Here is a 24,836-nt window from a genome sequence, read left to right as displayed (position 1 = left end):
CTCTCTCTCTCTCTCTCTCTCTCTCTCTGTATGTATGTATGTATGTATATGTGAAACACTTAATGATCATATTGATGTCTGGATGAAGACTCAGTAGGACTGGGATTTTGCCTTTCTCATTGACTCCGGCCCCACAGACCACACACTCCAGGTAGCACTGGTGTAGGGCAGTACAATAAGTGTGTATAATGATACTAGTTTTAGTTCTGAGATTGAAAACCATAGGGAAGTTGTGAGCACAGTGGCTTATTGATGTGATTGTTACGGCCGCTGTGCTAGTGAGATGTAGTCAAGAGCACTGGCTGACTTTTCAGAAAAAAAATGTTTGAGTTTCAGTTCAAGTATCACCACTCATGCAGATCTTTTGCAAGTTGCTTAAACCTCTTTCATCTCAACATTATTTTTAATGTTAAATGTTGGGAAAGGGTCAAAAGAAGGCATAGTATGCATCTTTATGACCCATACCTTCAGAATTAAGCATTTAGTAATATACTGACACTGTGCTCATTATTATTATTATAATTTTTTGTCAACTAGACATAAGCTAGAGTCATCTGAGAAAAATGCCTCCATTAGACTGGCCTGTAGGCAAGCCTGTGGGGTGTTTTCTTTTTAAATGTAGCTTTAAATAGTTATTTCTTTTGTTTTTAAAATTATAATTCCATCATTCCCTCTTCCTGTTCTTCTCTCTAAAACTTCCTATAATATACAGCATTGCTCTCTTTCACATTTATGGTTTCATTTTCAATAGTTTTAATTTCATACAAACACACACACAAACACTCTTAAACATAACTTGCTCAGTCTGTATATGTATGCTTTCTGGGCTGACGATTTGCACTGGATAACTAATTTGTGTGCTCTTCCCTGGGAAAAACTATTTCTCCTGCTCTCAGTGTTCCTTAATATTCTTTAGTTATTTCTGTAGGGTTGAGCCCTCAAGAGCTTTTCCACATCCATTTTAGCATGCCTATGTTGTTGTTCTTGTTCAGTTCCTGTTTAGGCAGTCATGGTGTGGAGGCTTTATGGGTGTAGCTTCTGACATTCCTAAGAGACACAGTCTTACAACAGGCTATCTGTTCTTCTGACCCTTAGAATCTTTTCACTTCATCTTCTTCAATGGTTCCTTGGCCTTAAGTGTTGGAATTCTATTGTAGATGCATGCATTGGGATTAGCCTCCACCCCTTGGATGTAGTTTTCTGTAGCCATCTTCCTCTGTTGTAAAGCAACTTTTCATCATCAGGGGTGAGTTCTACATGTATCTGTGGGTCTAAGAACAGAAACTTACAGTGTAGTTATGGATTGATACACTGGTTTAGTAATGCAGCTGCTAAAGGTTTTTCCTCTAAGATCAATGATTTCATTAGCCTTGTGGAACTGGCAGTTTCCACCACCAGGGCTGATTTCCTTCTTGGTGAGCAAGCAGGTCTTATGTTCAATTAGAGAGCTGATTGTTACAGCCTAGGTATGCATGTCACAACTGCATACTTAGGGTTACTGTGCTGAGGTTATTTTTAATTTAATTGTGTTGTATACTGTTGCTATTGTTATTTTGATGGCCAAATTGTCTTCTGGTGAGAACACATTTGATTTAGTTTCTGTGAGTTTTTTTTTTTTGTTGTTGTTGTTGTTTTTGTTTTTTTGTTTGTTTGTTTTTTGAGTTTCTAGGTGCTTCCATTCTTGTTTTTTTTTTAATTAGGTATTTTCCTCATTTACATTTCCAATGCTATCCCAAAAGTCCCCCATACCATCGCCCCCCACTCCCCTACCCACCCACTCTAACTATAGTCTATAAGGTGACTAGGTCCTATGGCCGACTAGACCATCTTTTGATACATATGCAGCTAGAGTCAAGAGCTCCAGGGTACTGGTTAGTTCATAATGTTGTTCAACCTATAGGGTTGCAGATCCCTTTAGCTCCTTGGGTACTTACTCTAGCTCCTCCATTGGGGGCCCTGTGATCCATCCAATAGCTGACTGTGAGCATCCACTTCTGTGTTTGCTAGGCCCCAGCATAGTCTCACAAGAGACAGCTATATCTGGGTCCTTTCAGCAAAATCTGGCTAGTGTATGCAATGGTGTCAGCGTTTGGAGGCTGATTATGGGATGGATCCCTGGATATGGCAGTCTCTAGATGGTCCATCATTTCTTCTCAGCTCCAAACTTTGTCTCTGTAACTCCTTCCATGGGTGTTTTGTTCCCAATTCTAAGAAGGGGCAAAGTGTCCACACTTTGGTCTTCATTCTTCTTGAGTTTCATGTGTTTTGCAAATTGTAACTTACATCTTGGGTATTCTAAGTTTCTGGGCTAATACCCACTTATCAGTGAGTACATATCATTTGAGTTCTTTTGTGATTGGGTTACCTCACTCAGGATAATGCCCTCCAGGTCCAACCATTTACCTAGGAATTTTATAAATTCATTCTTTTTAATAGCTGAGTAGTACTCTATTGTGTAAATGTACCACATTTTCTGTATCCATTCCTCTGTTGAGGGGCATCTGGGTTCTTTCCAGCTTCTGGCTATTATAAATAAGGCTGCTATGAACATAGTGGAGCATGTGTCCTTCTTACTGGTTGGGACATCTTCTGGATATATGCCCAGAGGTATTGCGGGATCCTCTGGTAGTACCATGTCCAATTTTCTGAGGAACCGCCAGACTGATTTCCAGAGTGGTTGTACAAGCTTGTAATCCTACCAACAGTGGAGGAGTGTTCTCTTGCTTTTTCAAATTGTCCAGGTTTACTTGTGTGTTTGTGTGTATGAGAGAGACTTTCTTCAATATTGTATCATCAATTTCTTCTATGAGCTTTATTCCTTTTATATAAGTCTCATTTAAAAAATGTATTAAGTAGAGTGGCAGGTGGCTTGAGAGATGGATCAGTGGTTAAGAGCACTGCTTGCTCTTACAGAGGAGAATGTTCAATGTACTTGAAATATGGTTTACCACAGTCTCTAACTCCACTTCAAGGTTATTTTAGACTGTCTTTTGGCATCTGTGGGCACCAGACACATTTGTGGTACATGTAAATACATGCAGACAAAACACTCATACATATAAAATAACAATAAATACAACTTTAAAAACAGTCAGATAATATTCAAAGAATTGTCTAAGGATCAAATGCGAAAATCTATATGAAAGGCTTTGCATACTACCTGGAACATAGAATATGCTGAATACATTGATTTTTCCCTAATGGTTATTAAATGAGTATGAATAAAGAAATTATGGCCAGATACCTTATAACAAAAATTGGATAAATTAGATAATCTCAGAGAATGTGTATAACAGGGTACAGGTATATAGATTTTTTTACAGTGGGTCGATATCTATGTGGGTTTTTTTTTCTCACTGCACAGAGAAAAACAAGTTTCCTGTCACGTGCAGTATTTTAGCATAAACAATTATGAATCTTGTTCTCAATTTCTTATGCAAATAACATTAAAAATAAGTCATACGCTCAAGGAAATGAATTCTTCGTTTTGATGATTTGGGAAGAGATTTTACATAAAATGTTCAATCCTAAAGCATTTCAGTTAAAATTATTTGCAGAAACTCTTTAAGAAAAAAAAATCATCACATGTAAAAAGATTGGTCTCATTTAGATAGATCTACATCTAGATCCAAGTAACACAGGAATGTAACTCCAGATTCTTATGGTGACGAGATTGTATTGCTTTACCAGTTCTAAGTTTCATTATCCTTTGTTGGAATAGTTGGTCTTCATGTATTTTAATTTTGTCTTTTAATTACTAAAAACATTCTTTCTAAAACAAGTAATACATGGCATTCATGGGTAAATTAGAAAATATAAGTAAGCAAAAAACGGAAAAAAAAGTTTTTTTTTTCCCCTTCTGAAGTAAAAGGTAACTTCAGGCAACTAGGAGCTGGTTCAGTCAGTAAAGTGCTTGCCGTGCAAACATAATTACTTCAATTCAGATCGCCAGCACCCAAGTAAAAAATCTATGTGTAGTAGGGTGCCTTTAATCCCAGAGCTCTCTGGTCAAGTCAGTCTAGCAGAATCAGTGAACCCCAGGTTTAATGAGAGACACTGACGTAAAACAATATGGTGGAGCATGACTGAGAAAGACACTTGATGCCAACCTTTAGCCTTTATGAGTGCACGTACATGCTTCCACGCAAACACACACACACACACACAAACACACACATGAACACATATATACATAAAATAATGGTAGCTGTAATTAATATTTTAGCCAACAATATGTTTTTATAGCTGTTTATATTACTTTTGCATAACAAGTATGTGCTGATGTTACAGTATTGCAGAGTGCACTGGCCACAGCGGTCAGACAAGGAAGGGGGTCAGGTCCCCTGGAACTAGAATTACAGGCAGTTTTGAGCCACCCAGTGTTGGTGCTGGGACCATAACTTGGATCCTCTGCAAGAACAGTAGGCACTCATAATTGCTGAGTCATCCCTACAGCCCACCACAATTTCTGAAAACTATATCCAAAACATAATTTCATGTTGATATATATTATGTTAAATCATTTTCAAGGACAGAAAATAGTTAAATGATGCTCTATTTACTTAACAATATGTTTCTAAGCATCATGCCTTTTATAGACAGTAATTGCCAATCCATTTCCTCTTTCATGCTGGAAAGGAGGGGCTTAAAGAACCAGGGACAATCTATCTGAGGTTTCCTTGCCCCCAGTAAGTAGTAGCATTTCTGGATCCATTTAGGAATCAATAAAGTTTTTTTTTTTTTTTTCAAAACTGCATAGTTAAAGAAATACTTCAAGTTCATTCCTATCTTGGGATTTTTGTGTGCCTGGTAGCATGCTTGGTAAAAACAGATTATAAAAATAATTTTTGCAAAGCAATTTCAAATTGCTTCTCTGAGGCATATGAGTACATAGCCTTGGGATAGGAGTTATCTGAATCTTCCTTCAACATCTGTATGTACCATTTTAATTACAGAAGCAGGAGGTAGAGAGACATCACATTCACATCTGATGCAAAGTTTTTATGCCTCTTTGGATAGTCTTTAATATGTATAGTTATTTTTTGAAGAGAAGGACAAGGGACTTTGCATGAGCAAGGGCAGTGATGTCTATCCATTTGGGTAGGGAGGGGAAGGAGAATGAATTATTAGCCTCTCTCTCATTTTGGTAGATCAATAATGATATTTCTTGCAGGCTAGGGGAGAATACTATTCCAAAAATAATTGAACTACAAGGCGCCAGGAAGGGCTGGATTTTATGGTTTGTGGTTGAGACTTTGAGGTGTTTTGTTTCAGCTAGTTGAGGGCAAGTGACAAGCATTTTAAATAGATGCTTCTGAAAGTGTTCTAGCTTTGAGAATTCTTGAGGTACTACTTAGTTCTATACAGGTATCTAAACTAGTCTGGGTGTCATCAGAGTCAAGAGTGCGAGATGTTCTCTATGTGATGAATTTTTCTTAAAACATGTAGGCAATGGGAACAGGGGAATCTCACAATTGGGAACTATCATTGTGTTGAGGCAACTGTTGGCCTTTTCTGGTTTGCTTTGGGCTGAGTTAGTGATCATATTTCTTGATTGAATGAAAGGGATCTTAGTGTTGACAGAGCACTTCAGAAACCCTGTAAATCTGGACTAGTAGAATGATGAATAATTGAGTTAAAAGGACATGTGAACCATTTGCATTCAGAGCTGGCCAAGAATGTTTTATTATAAGCAGTTGCCTTTTTATATTTAAATTTTTGAGAATTAAATAGCTGCATTCTTACTGTTTTAATTTTAACCTATTCAAATCATAGGCTGTCTCCAAGTATATTAAACATAGCCACTGTTAAGTAACAATACTCATTGACATAATTCTTTGGCATCTTTGGAGGTATCTGACCTAGATTGGGCATATTTAGATAGCACTGCTTTACAATGTGTCCCCAAATATGGCTTCATGCAAAAGATTGGGATAAGGTCTGATCTACATATATTCTTTCTGGGACTCTATTAGTTAAGGTTCTCTAAAGGAACAGAACTAATAGAATGAGTATATTTTAAAAGGTGGTATTTTTTAGTTATGTTAGTCATAGGAATTGATGTATCTCAGAGGAAAGCCAAGAATCCAGTAGTTTTTCGGTCCACAAGGCTGGATGGATGTCATAGGGGGCCTCCTGTTTATGTTGAAGTCCCAAAGAAATAGACTCTAATGCCAGTGAAGGAATGCCACATCAGGAGGATAGAGGAACTTGCCAGCCAGAATGAAGGCAAGCAGGAGAAAAGCAAAAGCTTCCCATTTTTATTGTCCTTTTATGTGAACTGTCACCAAGGTGTGACATAGATTTAGGGTTAGTCTTCCCACCCCAAATGATTCAAACGAAACAAATCCCCAACAGGTGTGCCCTTGTGCTTGGCTTTATTTGATTCCAGCTATAGTTAATAACCAAGATCAGCTATTATAGGGACCAAGCCACAGAAAGTAGCAGCGCCCTGGGGGAGGTATTTCCTTCTCAAATGGATAGAAGTACAAAAGGAAGTGCCCTCTCATGGGAGCACATTATAAGTCTTTGCTTGCTAATGTTCCATTGTCAAAGTAAGGCATAATATGCAAAGCAATGTAGTCAGTTTCTACTGGAAGAACTGTACAGTCACATGCTAGTCCCTGTGGGTGAGGGTGAATAATGGAAAAGATGAGTCAATCTAAACATTTTTATTGCACTTCATTTTACCAAGTTATTGTGTCAGGGACAGCTTCTGAAAGTCAGTTCTCTCTTTAAACTGTGTGAATTCCTGAAATTAAATTCAGGTTTTCAGGCTTGGTGGCAAGTGCCTTTACCCATTGCATCATTTCACTGGCTTCATTTAATGAATTCATCAATTCAAAGATCCACACTGTCTTCCACTTTGAGCCTTTCTTTGCCGATTTCCTTTGTGTCCTTGTAAAAATTTATTTATTAAAATACAATTGTATAAATTTCCATTTCCCTTTCCCTTCCTCCCTCCAACCCCTCTCATGTATCTTCATTGCTTTTATTGAAATTATGGTCTAATTTTCTTTAACTGTTATTATTCCACACATTAAATATATACATATATACATACATACATACATATATATATATATATATACATGCCTAAATGTATAATTATAACCTGCTCAATCTCATATATATATATATATATATATATATATATATATATATATAGACACACACACAAACACATACATGTATATACATACATACATATATATATAATTTCAATATATGTGCTCAACCATATATATACATATATATATGTATATGTATATGTGTATATATATATATATATATATATATATATATATATATATATATGATTTTTCAGGGCTGACTACTTGGTACTGAATAACTAATTGGAGGTCTCATTCTTGTAGAAAGCTTTCTTCCTTTTTCAGCATTCCTTAATTGTTTACAATTCTTTGTCTAGGGGTGGGGTCCCATGAGATTTCCTCCTTCTATGTTAGCATGAGCATTGATGTTGTAGTTGTTGAGGTCTTGTTTAGGCGGCCATGTTGTTAAGGCTTCATGAGTATAGTTTCACTGTTAAATCTATGAGACACAATCTTGCAGCAGATTTCCCAGTTCTCTGCATCTTAAAACCTTTCTGTCTCCTTCTTCCCCAATGTTCCCTGAGCAGGAGTTCTGTTCAGTATGTGTCAGTTTTGACTGAGCATCTCATGGACACTCATTCTCTACATCTTGACCAGTAGTGGTTTTTTTGTAATGGACTCCTGTTGCAAAGAGAAGCTTTTTTTTTTTTTTTTGATGAGGGATGAGAGCCACACTTATCTGTGGCTATGAGGATAAATATTTCAAATGTAGTTAGGACTTATGCTGATTTAGCAAAGTGGCAATAATAGATTTTCCTCTCAGATCCATGTCCTCACTGGTCATGTGTGGTTAGATAACATCTTTCCAGTACCAGGCATGGTTTTCCTCTAATTGGTTGGGTCTTAAGTCTGATCAGAGAGCTTTTGGTTACCAGCAAGATACTAATGACATTACGTAGTTACATCTTAGGGAGATTTTGCCATATCATAGTATTTCATAGGCACTAGAGCTGAGGACCATTGGTTGCTTCCTTCCTTTGGAAGCTTGCATAGCACCATTGAGTACTATGAATGCTAGTCCTTTGGGAGAAGGCTTTTACATCAGATCCCTCTCAGAGCCATTGGGCCTTGTGTCTGAAGCTTGTGGTATATTCAGCAATAGGAACTTACAGTTGTTCTTTGGGAGTCAGCCAAGGGCAATGGCGATAGCCTATGATGTCTCTTGGACTCCCCTGACCAACAACTCAAAATTGAATTTCTCCTGCCTGGTATTGGAAGTTTTGTTAGTCTAGAAGTCATAATGTGACCCTGGTCAACCTAAGTGGTATCGCCTAATTAAAACTCTATATGTATACAATAAGCTTATACAAACTTTAAGTAAATAAATAGTAATATGATTCCCTACAGCTTTAAAAAATATCCTGAATGTTATTTTCACTCTTCTGCCTCCCCTTCTATATTGACTTTCATTCCCCCTCTTCAATGAAATCACTCTCTTTTTACCCATTTCCACCCCCCCTCAAATTACATGTATCTTGCTATTCCCCTCTCTAGTGACTCCCTGTGGTCCCCATGGTTTCTGCAGTCACTCCATGTTGTATACTCACATCTGAAGATATTGGAACAAGGAACAACAAATTAGAGAGAACATGTTGCATTTGTCTTTCTGTGTTTCTTCAGTCAATATAATATTTTCTAGTTCCATTTATCTACCTGCAGATTTTATGATTTCATTTTTTATAGCTACAATGTAAATTTTCATTTTACAGTAGTCAGTTGACAAACATTGAGGTTGCTTCCATTTCTTAGCTATTGGAAACAGAGTGGTAATAAATATGGCTGATCAAATATCTATGGATTATGAGGTCAAGTCCTTTGGTATATACCAAGGAGTGGTATGGCTGGGCCACTTAGAGGATTTACTGTTAGCCTTTGGAGGTTTCTGCACACTGATTTCCATTGTGGGTATATCAGTTTGCATTCTCAGTAACAGTGAGAGAGGATTGCCTTTTCAAAACAACCTCTCCAGTATTTGTTGTTAGTTGTTTTGGTTATCTTTGTTATTCTGACTAGGGAAAGATGAAATGCTGAAGTTATTTTGGTTTCTATTTCCACAGTTGCTAAGGACAATGAACAGTTTTCAGATATTTCTTGACCACTTTATTTCTTCTCTTGAAAGCTCTCTATGGAGATCTGTAGCCCATTTGTTTGAGTAGGTGGTTTGTTCTTTTGACTCTTTGTTGTTGTTTTGAGTTCTTTATAGATTCTGGATACTAATTCTCAGTCAGATGTATAGTTGGCAAAGAACTCATGTCTTTACGTTTGGTGAGAGGGCCTTTATCCCTTGAGTCATTTCATCAGCTACAATAAACCCATCTTTCTGATCAGAGTGTTTCTTTACCATTTCCAAATTTCCATTTTTTTCTGAAGTATTCCTATTAAAACTTATCTACAAGTAACTTTATTTTAGGATTTAATTGTACATGGTACCAATAACACCCAAGTATACGTTTATGAAAATCACATTAGAAATACTTTCTGGAGAAAAATAAGCCTTTTAAGTGCTAAGATTCTAATCTACAGTCTCATAAAAGGTAGACTGTAAGGATACAAAAACTTAAAGAATCTGGCATGAACTCACTGCCTAGAACGTTTCCAAATAAACATGAATCTGAAAGCATAAGGAGTTGTATATTTCTAGGCTGCCTACTGATGTAATATTAACTATTTCTGGTATAATGGCAGGCTGTCTCCTCTATAATCAAAGAAGTATGTGCAGATTGTCAATGCTTCAGACTATTCAAATGTCTTTTAAAAATAAGACTGGTGATAAGTAGCAGGCATTTTGCATATGCTGGTTATTTTGACCTGATAGATTTGCAAATTTCTTGTGCAGAAAGAACATAAAAAACAAAACTAAACAAAATAAAAAAACAACAAAAATGCAGCCTATTTTTAAGTACAAGTCTTGTGTGCAGCAAATAAAGTCACATTCTTTCTTTATTTATTCATTTATTTGTTTTTGCTGTTAGAAAACCATTTTGCAGTGAGTATGAGGGAGAATGCTTATTAGACTAATAATAGCAGAATAATAGTAATGAGGCATGTAGACAAATCTGCTTCTAGAAAATAATGTAGAGTTACGGAAGCCTATGATTCTGTAAAGATCGGTGGATGCCAAGAGCTAAAAGTAGATAAGTACACAGAGGAAAATGAAAATGAATGATAGTGTTTAGGATGACTGTTTTGTCTTTATTCCCATTGAAATTTCTGGAATTTCATTAGACATTTAGAAATCCTTCCAAATAAATTATTTTTATTCTGCACATGTATAATTTTCTGTGGGTGTCATTCTCTTCTGTTAGACATAGCATGGGTAAAGCACACACACACACACACACACACACACACACACACACACACACACACACATACACACACAACTTGGAATTATATAGTGAAATACAGTCTCAGTAAAAGATATTGGTATGGGAAAAATACATGAGTTTGTTTGTGACAAGGTATGTCTGTTCTTAAACATAATGCTTCCTATAGCTACAGAGAATTTTTGTAACAGTTATTATTGTTCAAAACACTGTCCTGTAATGTAGGAGATAATATATCATGCTTTCTGTAGTAGAAATGCAGATGTTTCAATGTACCGATTCTGGCTTCCTTTCAGTTTTCAGTGTACGACCTTAAAATATGTTTTTTTTTTTCCCTTTGTGAGGATACTTATTCAGAGTGAAACTTGAAGATTGTGGCATTAAGAAATCTGTTTCGTCTACACATACATTTTTAGCTTTCTTCCCTTCAATACCCAAAGGAAGTTTTGAGTCCATGTCTGATGTTCAAAAGTGGGTGAAGATTTCAAAACAGGCTTAATTCTGTTTTCTTCTAGTTGTCTTGTGTTTGCAACATTGCTTTTTTTTTGCCTATTTTTTATTTATTAGGTATTTTCTTCATTTACATTTTCAGTGCTATCCCAAAATTCAAAATTTCCCCATACCCTACGACCCCACTCCCCTACTCACCCACTCCCACTTCTTGGCCCTGGCGTTCCCCTATACTGAGGCATATAAAGTTTGCAGCACCAATGGGCCTCTCTTTCCAATGATGGCTGACTAGGCCATCTTCTGCTACATATGCAGCTAGAGACACGAGCTCCGGGGTACTGGTTGGTTTATATTGTTGTTCCACCTATAGGGTTGCAGATCCCTTTAGCTCCTTAGGTACTTACTTTCGCTAGCTCCTTCATTGGGGGCACTGTGATCCATCCAATAGCTAACTGTGAGTATCCACTTCTGTGTTTGCTAGGCCCCGGCATAGTCTCACAAGAGACAACTATATCAGGGTCCCTTCAGCAAAATCTTGCTAGTGTATGCAATGGTGTCAGCGTTTGGAGGCTGATTATGGGATGGATACCCGGATATGGCAGTCTCTAGATGGTCCATCCTTTTGTCTCAGCTCCAAACTTTGTATCTGTAAGTCCTTCCATGGGTGTTTTGTTCCCAATTCTAAGAAAGGGCAAAGTGTCCACACTTTGGTCTTCTTTCTTCTTGAGTTTCATGAGTTTCACAAATTATATCTTATATCTTGGGTATTCTAAGTATCTGGGCTAATATCCAATTATCAGCGAATATATATCATGTGAGTTCTTTTGTGTTTGGGTTACCTCACTCAGGACGATGCCCTCCAGGTCCATCCATTTGTCTAGAAATTTCATAAATTTATTCTTTTTAATAGCTGAGTAGTATTCCATTGTGTAAATGTACCACATTTTCTGTATCCATTCCTCTGTTGAGGGACATTAGGGTTCTTTCCAGCTTCTGGCTATTATAAATAAAGCTGCTATAAACATAGTGGAGCATGTGTCCTTCTTACTGGTTGGAACATCTTCAGGATATATGCCCAAGAGAGGTATTGCCAGATCCTCCAGTAGTACTGTGTCCAATTTTCTGAGGAACCTCCAAACTGTTTTCCAGAATGGTTGTACAAGCTTGCAATCCCACCAACAATGGAGGAATGTTCCTCTTTCTCCACATCCTTGCCAGCATCTGCTGTCACCTGAATTTTTGATCTTAGCCATTCTGACTGGTATAAGGTGTAATCTCAGGGTTGTTTTGATTTGCATTGCCCTGATGATTTAAGGATGCTGAACATTTTTTTCAGGTGTTTCTCGGCCATTGGGTATTCCTCAGCTGTGAATTCTTTGTTTAGCTCTACACATGTTTTAATGGAGTTATTTGATTTTTTGGAGTCCACCTTCTTGAGTTCTTTATATATATTGGATATTAGTCCCCTATCTGATTTAGAACAGGTAAAGATCCTTTCCCAATCTGTTGGTGGCCTTTTTGTCTTATTGACAGTGTCTTTTGCCTTACAGAAGCTTTGCAATTTTATGAGGTCCCATTTGTCTTTTCTCAATCTTACAGCACAAGCCATTGCTGTTCTATTCAGGAATTTTTCCCCTGTGCTGATGTCTTTGAGGCTTTTCCCCACTTTCTCCTCTATAAGTTTCACTGTCTCTGCTTTTATGTGGAGTTCCTTGATCCACTTAGATTTGACCTTAGTACAAGGAGATAGGAATGGATCAATTCGCATTCTTCTACATGATAACCACCAGTTGTGCCAGCCCCATTTGTTGAAAAGGCTGTCTTTTTTCCACTGGATGGTTTTAGCACCCTTGTCAAAGATCAAGTGATCATAGGTGTGTGGGTTCATTTCTGGGTCTTCAATTCTGTTCCATTGGTCTACTTGTCAGTCGCTATACCAGTACCATGCAGTTTTTATCACAATTGCTCTGTAGTACAGCTTTAGGTCAGGCATGGTGATTTCCCCAGAGGTTCTTTTATCCTTGAGAAGAGTTTTTGCTATCCTAGGTTTTTTGTTATTCCAGATGAATTTGTAGATTGCCCTTTCTAATTTCTTGACGAATTGAGTTGGAATTTTGATGGGTATTGCTTTGAATCTGTAGATTGCTTTTTGCAAGATAGCCATTTTTACTATATTGATCCTGCCAATCCATGAGCATGGGAGATCTTTCCATCTTCTGAGATCTTCTTTAATTTCTTTCTTCAGAGACTTGAAGTTATTATCATACAGATCTTTCACTTCCTTAGTTAGAGTCACATGAAGGTATTTTATATTATTTGTGACCATTGTGAAGGGTGTTGTTTCCCCTAATTTCTATCTCAGCCTGTTTATCCTTTGTGTATAGAAAGACCATTGACTTGTTTGAATTAATTTTATATCCAGCTACTTCACCAAAGCTGTTTATCAGGCTTAGGAGTTCTCTGGTGGAATTTTTAGGGTCACTTATATATACTATCATATCATCTGCAAAAAGTGATATTTTGACTTCTTCCTTTCCAATTTGTATCCCCTTGATATCCTTTTGTTGTCGAATTGCTCTTGCTAATACTTCAAGTACTATGTTGAAAAGGTCCCCAGGGAGAAAGTGGGCAGCCTTGTCTAGTCCCTGATTTTAGTGGGATTGCTTCCAGCTTCTCATCATTTACTTTGGTGTTGGCTACTGGTTTGCTGTAGATTGCTTTTATCATGTTTAGGAATGGGCCTTGAATTCCTGATCTTTCCAAGACTTTTATCATGAATGGGTGTTGGAATTTGTCAAATGCTTTCTCCACGTCTAAGGAGATGATCATCTGTTTTTGGTTTTTGAGTTTGTTTATACAGTGGATTACGTTGATGAATTTCCGTATATTAAACCATCCCTGCATCCCTGGGATGAAACCTACTTGGTCAGAATGGATGATTGTTTTGATGTGTTCTTGAAGATTTTTGCACCGATATTCATAATGGAAATTGGTCTGAAGTTCTCTATCTTTGTTGGGTCTTTCTGTGGTTTAGGTATCAGAGTAATTGTGGCTTCTTAGAATGAATTGGGTAGAGTACCTTCTGCTTCTATTTTATGGAATAGTTTGTGAAGAACTGGAATTAGATCTTGTTTGAAGGTCTGATAGAACTCTGCATTAATCCATATTGTCCTGGGCTTTTTTTGGTTTGGAGACTCTTAATGACTACTTCTATTTCTTTAGGGGATATAGGACTGTTTAGATCATTAACCTGATCCTGATTTAACTTTAGTACCTGGTATCTATCGAGAAATTTGTCCATTTCATCCAGGTTTTCCAGTTTTGTTGAGTATAGCCTTTTGTAGTAGAATATGACGGTGTTTTGTATTTCTTCAGGATCTGTTGTCATGTCTCCCTTTTCATTTCTGATTTTGTTAATTAGGATGCTGTCCCTGTGCCCTTTATTGAGTCTGGCTAAGGGTTTATCTATCTTGTTGATTTTCTCAAAGAACCAGCTCCTCCTTTGGTTGATTCTTTGAATAGTTCTTCTTGATTCCACTTGGTTGATTTAGCCCCTGTGTTTGATTATTTCCTGCTGTCTACTCCTCTTGAGTGAATTTGCTTTCTTTTGTTCTAGAGCTTTTAGGTGCCTTGTCAAGCTGCTTGTGTGTGCTCTCTCTAGTTTCTTTTTGGAAGCACTCAGAGCTATGACTTTTCCTCTTAGAAATGCTTTCATTGTGTCTCATAAGTTTGGGTATGTTGTGGCTTCATTTTCATTAAACTTTAAAAAGTCTTTAATTTCTTTCTTTATTCTTTCCTTGACCAAGGTATCATTGAGAAAAGTGTTGTTCAGTTTCCACATGAATGTTGGCTTTCCATTATTTGTGTTGTTATTGAAGATCAGCCTTAATCCATGGTGATCTGATAGTATGCATGGGACAATTTCAATATTTTTGTATCTGTTGAGGCCTGTTTTGTGATCAATTATGTGGTCAATTTTGGAGAAGGTACGATGAGGTGCTGAGAAGAAGGTATATTCTTTTGTTTTAGGATAAAATGTTCTGTAGATATCTGTTAAATCCATTTGTTTCATAACTTCTGTTTATTTCACTGTGTCCCTGTTTAGTTTCTGTTTCCACAATCTGTCCATTGATGAAAGTGGTGTGTTGAAATCTCCCACTATTATTGTTTGAGGTACAATGTGTGCTTTGAGTTTTAATAAAGTTTCTTTAATGAATGTGGCTGCCTTTGCATTTGGAGCATAGATATTCAGAATTGAGAGTTCATCTTGGAGGATTTTACCTTTGATGAGAATGAAGTGTCCTTCCTTGTCTTTTTTGATAACTTTGGGTTGGACGTCGATTGTATTAGATATTAGAATGGCTACTCCAGCTTGTTTCTTCAGACCATTTGCTTAGAAAATTGTTTTCCAACCTTTCATTCTGAGGTAGTGTCTGTCTTTTTTCCTGAGATTGGTTCCCTGTAAGCAGCAAAATGTTAGGTCCTGTTTGTGTAGCCAGACTGTTAGTCTATGTATTTTTATTGGGGAATTAAGTCCATTAATATTAAGAGATATTAAGGAAAAGTAATTGTTGCTTCCTATTATTTTTGTTGTTAGAGTTGGCATTCTGTTCCTGTGGCTGTCTTCTTTTAGATTTGTTGAAGGATTACTTTCTTGCTTTTTCTAGGGCGTGGTTTCTGTCCTTGTATTTTTTTTTCTGTTATTATCCTTTGAAGGGCTGGATTCATGGAAATATAATGTGTTAATTTGGTTTTGTCGTGGAATACTTTGGTTTCTCCATCTATGGTAATTGAAAGTTTGGCTGGGTATAGTATCCTGGGCTAGCATTTGTGTTCTCTTAGTGTCTGTATAACATCTGTCCAGGATCTTCTGGCTTTCATAGTCTCTGGTGAAAAGTCTGGTGTAATTCTGATAGGCCTGCCTTTATATGTTACTTGACCCTTTTCCCTTACTGCTTTTAATATTCTCTCTTTATTTAGTGCATTTGCTGTTCTGATTATTATGTGTCAGGAGGAATTTCTTTTCTGGTCCAGTCTATTTGGAGTTCTGTAGGCTTCTTGTATGTTCATGGGCATCTCTTTCTTTAGATTTGCGAAGTTTTCTTCTATAATTTTGTTGAAGATATTTGCTGGCCCTTTAATTTGAAAATCTTCATTCTCTTCTACTCCTATTATCTGTAGGTTTGGTCTTTTCACTGTGCCCTGGATTTCCTGGATATTTTGAGTTAGGATCTTTTTACATTTTCTTTGATTGTTGTGCTGATGTTCTCTAAGTAATCTTCTGTACCTGAGATTCTCTCTTCCATCTCTTGTATTCTGTTGCTGATGCTCGCCTCTATGGTTCAGATTTCTTTCCTAGATTTTCTATCTCCAGTTTTGCCTCACTTTCAGTTTTCTTTATTGTGTCTACTTCCCTTTTTAGGTCTACTATTGTTTTGCTCATTTCCATCACCTGTTTGGATGTGTTTTCCTGTTTTTCTATAAGGACTTGTAACTCTTTAGTAGTGTTCTCCTGTATTTCTTTAAGTGAGTTATTAAAGTCCTTCTTGATGTCCTCTACCATCATCATGAGATATGCTTTTAAATCTGGGTCTAGCTTTTCGGGTGTGTTGGGGTGCCCAGGACTGGGCAAGGGGGGAGTGCTGGGTTTTGATGATGGTGAGTGGTCTTGGTGTCTGTTAGTAAGATTCTTACGTTTGCTTTTTGCCATCTGATAATCTATCAAGTTAGTTGTTATAGTTGTCTCTGGTTAGAGATTGTTCCTCTCATGATTCATTTAGCCTCTATCAACAGACCTGGCAGACTAGCTCTCTCCTCTGAGATTCAGTGGTCAGAACACTCTGCAGGCAAGCTCTCCTCTTACAGGGAAGGTGCACAGATACCTGGCGTTTGGACCTCCCTCCTGGCAGAAGATGAAGGCCCGAAACAGGACCTGTCCCAGAAGCTGTGTTGCTTTGGCCTGTCACAGAAGCTGTTAGCTTCTGTAGTCCACACTCTCACCTGCACAGACTAGTCTCAGAGGTATCTGGCAACCAAGATGGCTCCCCCAGGATCTCCCTTAAAGCCCTCCCGAGCAGATTGGATACCTCTCCTCTGGCAGGGAAGGTGCCCGGATGTCTGGAGCCCGAAATGGGGTCTGTCTCAGAAGCTGTCCTCTAGGGACCTTGGGGGTGTTCGCTGACTCTGAGGCCAGGTGACCAAGTGCTGGCACAGACCAGAAGGGACTTGTGACCCTGGTCAGGCTGGGTTTCCTGCTTCCCTAATGCCTGAGACAGGCATTGGATTGGAACAGAAGTTGTGTTCCACTCACCGGTGGTCCTAAGATCAAGTGGAGAGTCCTCTAGGGGACCTTGGGGGTGTCCTTGGACTCAGCGCCAAAGGTGACCTGGTGCTGGCTCCAACAGGAAGGAACTTGTGACCCTGGTTGCAACATTGTTAATCCAAGCATGTAATTCATAGTCCATTCTGAAACACTGGAAGCAAATAGTTAATATGGCATAGTTCATTCATTTCTCTATTCTCTCTGTTTATCAATTATAATTTTTGGAGTTCTTTTCATATCCTTATTAGATACAAAAGACAACTGCTCCAATTTTCTGACCTGTAGTCTTTAGAAACCTGGAAGAGGATATGAAATGTTTTGTTGTTGTTTGTTTTGTCATTGTTTTTAGACAGGGTGTCACTATGTAGCCCTGGCCAGCCTGTAATTCACTATGTAGGCTAAGATTGGCTTCAAACTTGCATCAGATTCTCCTGGCTCTGTCTTGAGCACACAAATTAAAGATATAAGCTACCATATCCACCTTGATACTTGGAGTCTGTATAATGTACCATATTAATGTCTTAGGACTATCAAAGTAAAAGTTTGCTTTGCTTAACCAACCAAACATTTTCATAATTTTAGATGCTAGAATTCCCAAAATATAATTGTGGCAGAATTGACTTTTCTTCATGCCTCTTGATTTGGGTTGTAAGTGTTACCTTTCCCCATGACTTTGTGTGGACAGAGAAAGACCAAATATCTAAATACCATTGTATTCCAAGGTAGTGAGGATTAGGATTTTAATATGTGAATAGAAGGTTAAATCTATAACATACTTTTACTAACATAATGTAAGAATGTTTAGGTCACTTCTATCTGTTTCAATTCTCATCATTTTGAATCAGTGCAAATATTTGTGGTTCAACATATGTTTGGCAAGCCAACAGTGCTTTAGGGCATTCAAAAATGTTGTAGCTATTCCAGCACATTTGGTAGGTAATCCAGTCATATTGGGCAGACTTCCTGGCTTTCATATCTACATGTACACTGAATTGAGGCCAAATACATATTTGTTTGTACCTTCTGCTGTCCTCCCATCACAAATCAGATGAGAATTACTTGAGAAAAAATGTTGAAAGTAAAATAATCTAGAAGAAACTACAGAGTTTCTCCCTAAAACTCTTCCTGTTTTCTTCTAAGGCATATATGAATGTGTGTTTGTGTGTTTTTTCAAATATATTATGGTGAGAAGGGTATATGTAACTCTTTCATTATATAATTTCTCAGAGGTGCATTTTTATAAATATCTGAGATGCCAAATCACCTTTCCTTTGTTATTCCTTATTCCCTCCTTCCTTTTCTGTTTCCTTTGTCCCTTCTTTTCTTTTTCTCTTTCTCTGATCCAGTAACTCTACAAGCAATTCTTGCATACACGGAGGAGGGCCTGCCTCCAGTAAACTGATTGCTAATGTAATTCATTTACCACTCATCTCTGTGATCACTCCAAGTCATCTGATGAGGACAATGAAGTTAATAATGAAGGACACAGAAATGAAGAGAAGCAGGGATGGTGAGTGATAAGGAAAGAAGCACAGGATTGCAAAGCACAAGGGGAAGAGGGCAGACTGTGACCTTCCTCAGGGGTGCCAGGCAGGTAGGAGGAAGAGGATGAGCTCTCCCCGTTACCCTTAATATAATTCAATGCAGCTGACTGTATTCCCTGAGTGGATAGCTTACCAAAATCATAATTGAAGCAATGGTGTTGTTCTGAAGAGTATGCACACATAAGAATGATTATATGGCTTTGCTATATAATTTCTTTATTCTATAGAAAGAATATAGTCTTTGTAGAAGTGTTACCATACTTACACAGTTTCTACAGGTATGAAAAGATAATTTAACAATGAAATATCAACATCTACCAGTGTAAAAATCATTAAAGTTATAACAAAGATGATCTTCCTTCTTTCCTTTAAATCCAACAAGCTACCTTGTTTCTTGGTGAATTCGCCCAGCACTATTAAGTAATAATTTAAAAAGCGTCTTTGATTTTCTGCTGGTAGCCAGAAGTAACATTAACTTATTTTTGACTTTCGTCACTAGACACACCAGAAACATATAGAAGTTATTCGCATTTGCTAATATTTTTGGCTTACAGAAATTGTGAAGAGAATTTACCTTAACCATTTTAGGATTTACTAATTAGACAGCTCCTACCTAGGGGATAGGAGGATTAATTACTTCAGGTGCACTCACTAAAAGGCCACTGTGAAAGGAGGATTCTATCTGTCAGAGGACACTATATTCATTTCATCTGTCCAAATGGCACAGGTGTTAAAGGAGTCTGGGACACAAGCCAAGGTCAGAAAGCAAAACCTTGTGATAGATCAATAAATACTTTAAAGAATCTCGTATGGTTGAACATTTTCCCAGAAAAGTAAACCATGCTTAAAACAGTGTGGATCTTAGGTTCAGCTTAGGAAATTATTAATTCTACAACCCTGGTTAAATTCACTATTTTTCTCCTGCAGTATACAAAAATTAAGTTAATAATGACATTTACCTACTTACAAAGTCGTTCGAAAGTCAAATAAGGCAGTATAGGCCAGCCTGATAGAATAGTGATCACATAAAACTGTGATTATTCTACTAGTCTTGTTATTGTTATTTAAAATATCCATAAAACTTCATCACGCATGCTAGAGAAGAAAATCCAACCTTAAAAGTATTGAGGTAAGGGAAGTTTGCAGCTTTCAAAATTTTGATGTTATTCATTGCAAAATATATATTTGCAGTTAGGGAAAGAGACTGAAAGCATTTTCTATATGTGAAAATTCTTTGGTGGAGATAGTGTCTGGCATAGGATCTCCCTATATACCTCACGATAGCCTTACTACCATCTCACTTTAGCCTACTGAGTTCAGGAATTACAGACACCTGCCACCATGCCTGGCTAGGAAAATTCTTCATTCTTTGAGATTATAATGTAGTTGTGTTTTTGTTTTCTTTCATATAACTAAAGGTGCTTTGGTTTATTTATTTTTCTTGCTTTCTTGCCACTTAACAATATTGTTTGTATCTGAATAATAATTTATATTTATTTAAATATCCAGTTTATATGATGAGACATTTTCTTAACCTCTTATCTAGTATAATGCCTTTCTAAAATTACACATTGGTGACATTTTGATTGAATGAGTAGGCTTCCTTGGATGTATTTATAGGATTTAATTTGGTCTATCCATATCTATATTTGAACTTCATTCCACAAGGTTGAATATTTTGTTGTTGGCCTTTGATCAAATTTAAGTAAAGTCCCTTGATTCTGATCTTTTTCGGGAAAGAAAATAACCTTCAGCCACAGCTTGACTTGTAAAAATATAAATTTCATGTTAAGGCTTTGTCATTTGTTTTGTTCTGATTTCTTTCGTTTTGTTTTGCAGTAGTCTCTTTGGTGCGGGCTGCTTGTTTAGCTGGTGGTTGGTGCATGAACAATCCTGATTACCATTCGTTTCCTTCTTTCTTTTGCATATTAAACCCTTTACACTGAAGCAGATTTGAAAACACTACAGGTTTTCTTCTGCAGGGGTCCTATGAATAAAAGACAAGAAAATTCTGGTTTGTCTACCTTTGCTGCCTGCCACTGACCTACTTCTAATGCTCTTTGAAGGTGGCAGGTGTTTAAAATTAAATGTTCAGATGGGAGTGTATAGCTAAGTGATTTAGAAATCGCCTAGTATATGAGGGGTCCTGGTCCCACAATCAGCACCACAAAAATGGACCCTTGCATGACTTTGGGATGTTTTACCCTTATCTAGTGTGCATTTCAGCCTGCATGAGAAACAAATGTAAATTTCAAAACAGTCTCATTGGGGACTTCTTTCCCTAATATGGGAAAAGTAGTGTTAGTAAATTCATTTGTTTCTCCAAACTTCCGCTTTTATTTATTTATTTTATTAGATATTTTCTTCATTTACAGTTCAAATGCTATGCCGAAAGTCCACTATACCCTACACTCTGGCCCTTCACCCTAACCCACCCACTCCTGCTTCCTGGCCCTGGCATTCCCATGTACTGGCGCATATAATCTTTGCAAGACCAAGGGCCTCTCCTCCCAATGATGGCCAAATGGGCCATCTTTTGCTACATATACAGCTAGAGACACGAGCTCTGAGGATACTGGTTAGTTCACATTGTTGTTCCTCTTATACTGTTGCAGACCCCTTCAGCTCCTTGGGTACTTTCTCTAGCTCCTCCATTGGGGACCCTGTGTTCCATCCAATAGATGACCGTGAGCATCCACTTCTGTATTTGCCAGGCATTGGCATAGCCTCACAAGAGACAGTTACTCAGGGTCCTGTCAGCAAAATCTTGCTGGCATATGCAATAATGTCTGGGTTTGGTGGCTTTTTAGGGATGGATCCCCGGGTGGGGCAGTCTCTGGATGGTCCTTCCTTTAAGGCTCTGCTCCAAACTTTGTCTCTATAACTTCCTCCATGGGTATTTTGTTTCCCATTCTAAGGAAGAACGAAGTATCCACACTTTGGTCTTCCTTATTCTGGAATTTCATGTTTTGCAAATCTTGGGTATTCTAAGTTTCTGTGCTGATATCCACATATCAGTGAGTGCATATCATGTGAGTTCTTTTGTAATTTGTTTAACTAACTCAGGATGATAGCTTCCAGATCCATGCATTTGCCTAAGAATTTCATAAATTTGTTGTTTTTAATAGCTGAGTAGTACTCCATTGTGTAAATGTACCACATTTTCTGTATCCATTCCTCTGTTGAGGGGCATCTTGGTTCTTTCCAGCTTCTGGCTATTATAAATAAGGCTGCTATAAACATAGTGGAGCATGTGTCCTTATTACCAGTTGGAACATCTTCTGGATATATGCCCAGGAGAGGTATTGCTGGATCTTCCTGTAGTACTATGTTCAATTTTCTGAGGAACCGCCAAACTGATTTCCAGAGTGGTTATATCAGCTTGCAATCCCACCAGCAATGCAGTAGTGTTCTTCTTTCTCCACATCCTTGCCAGCATCTGCTGTCACATGAAGTTTTGATCTTAGCCATTCTGATTGGTGTTAGGTGGAATTTCAGGGTTGTTTTGATTTGCATTTCCCTGATGATTAAGGATGTTGAACATTTTTTCAGGTGCTTCTCAGCCATTCGGTATTCCTAAGTTGAGAATTCTTTGTTTAGCTATATACCCCATTTTTAATAGGGTTATTTGATTTTCTGGAGTCCATCTTTTTGAGTTCTTTTTATATATTGGATATTAGTCCCCTGTCAGATTTAGGATTGGTAAAGATATGGTCCCAATCTGTTGGTGGCCTTTTTGTCTTATTGACAGTATCTTTTGCCTTACAGAAGCTTTGCAATATTATGAGGTCCCATTTGTCAATTCTTGATCTTACAGCACAAGCCATTGCTCTTCTGTTTAGGAATCTTCTGTTTTTCCCTGTGCCTATATCTTTGAGGCTTTTCCCTACTTTCTCCTCTATAAATTTCAGTGTGCCTGGTTTATGTGGAGGTCTTTGATCCATGTAGACTTGAGTTTTGTACAAGGAGATAAGAATGGATCAATTTGCACTCTTCTACATGATAACTGCCCATTGTGCCAGCACCATTTGTTGAAAATGCTGTCTTTTTTCCACTGGATGTTTTTAGCTCCCTTGTCAAAGATCAAGTGACCATAGGTGTGTGGATTCATTTCAGTGTCTTTAATTCTATTACATCTGCCTGCCACTGTACCAGTACCATGCAGTTTTTTGTCACAATTGTTCTGTAGTACAGCTTGTGGTCAGGGATGGTGATTCCCCCAGAGGTTCTCTTATCATTGAGAATAGTTTTTGCTATCCTAGGTTTTTTGTTATTCCAAATGAATTTGTAAATTGCCCTTTCCTAACTCAGTGAAGAATTGAGTTGGATTTTGATGGGGATTGCATTAATTCTGTAGATTGCTTTAGGCAAGATAGCCATTTTTACTATTTTTACTATATTAATCCTGCCAATCCATGAGCATGGGAGATCTTTCCATCTTCTGAGATCTTCAATTTTTTTCTTCAGAGACTTGATGTTCTTATCCTATAGATCTTTCACTTCCTTAGTTAGAGTCACACCAAGGTATTTTATATTATTTGTGACTATTGTGAAGGGTGTTGTTTCCCTAACTTCATTCAAAGCCTGTTTATCCTTTGTGTAGAGAAAGGCCATTAATTTGTTTGAGTTAATTTTATATCCAGCTACTGCACTGAAGCTGCTTATCAGGTTTAGGAGTTCTCTGGTAGAATTTTTAGGGTTACTTATATATACTATCATATCATCTGCAAAAAGTGATATTTTGACTTCTTCCTTTCCAATTTGTATCCCCTTGATCTCCGTTTGTTGTCAAATTGCTCTGGCTAGGACTTCAAGTACAATGTTGAATAGGTAGGGAGAAAGTGGGCAGCCTTGTCTAGTCCCTGATTTTAGTGGGATTGCTTCGAGTTTCTCTCCATTTAGTTTGATGTTGGCTACTAGTTTGCTGTATATTGCTTTTATTGTGTTTAGGTATGGGCCTTGAATTCCTGATCTTTCCAAGACTTTTATCATAAGTGGATGTGGATTTTATCAAATGCTTTCTCAGCAACTAATGATATGATTATGTGGTGTTTGTCTTTGAGTTTGTTTATATAGTAAGTTACATTGATGGATTTCCATATATTAAACCATCCCTGCATCCCTGGAATGAAGCCTACTTGGTCATGATGGATGATCATTTTGATGTGTCCTTGGATTCGTTTTGCAAGAATTTTATTGGTATTTTTGCATTGATATTCATAAGGGAAATTGGTCTGAAATTGTCTTTCTTTGTTGAATATTTATGTGGTTTAGGTATCAGGGTAATTGTGGCTTCATAGAATGAATTGGGTAGAGAGCCTTCTGTTTCTATTTTGTGGAATATTTTGAGAAGAGTTGGAATTAGGTCTTCTCTGAAGGTCTGATAGAACTCTGCACTAACCCCATCTGGTCCTGTACATTTTTTTGGTTGGGAATTTATTAATGACCTCTTCTATTTCTTTAGGAGATATGCGGCTGTTTAGATCGTGAATCTGATACTGATTTAACTTTGGTACCTGATATCTATCTAGAAAATTGTCCATTTCATCCTGGTTTTCCAGTTTTGTTGAGTTTATCCTTTTGTAGTAGGATGTGATGATGTTTTGGATTTCCTCAGGTTCTGTTGTTATGTCTCCTTTTTCACTTTTGATTTTGTTAATTAGGATACTGCCCCTGTGTTCTCTAAGTAGTCTGGCTAAGGGTTTATCTATCTTATTGATTTTCTCAAAAAAACAAAACAAAATAACAACTAGCTCTTGGTTTGGTTGATTCTTTGTATAGATCTTTTTGTTTCTCCTTGGTTGATTTCAGCCCTGAGTTTGATTATTTCCTGCCATCTACTCCTCGTGGGTGAATTTTCTTCCTTTTGTTCTAGAGCTCTGAGGTATGCTTTCAGGCTGCAAATATATGCTCTCTCTAGTTTCTTTTTGGAGGCACTCAGAGCTATGAGTTTTCCTCTTAGGACTGGTTTCATTGTGTCCCATAAGTTTGGGTATGTTGTGGCTTCATTTTCATTAAACTCTAAAATGTCTTTCATTTCTTTCTCTATTTCTTCCTTGACTAAGGTGTCATTGAGTAGAGT

Source organism: Mus musculus, chromosome X, assembly GCF_000001635.26.
Source record: "Mus musculus strain C57BL/6J chromosome X, GRCm38.p6 C57BL/6J".
NCBI lineage: Eukaryota > Metazoa > Chordata > Mammalia > Rodentia > Muridae > Mus > Mus musculus.
Note: the sequence above shows the minus strand (reverse complement) of the source record.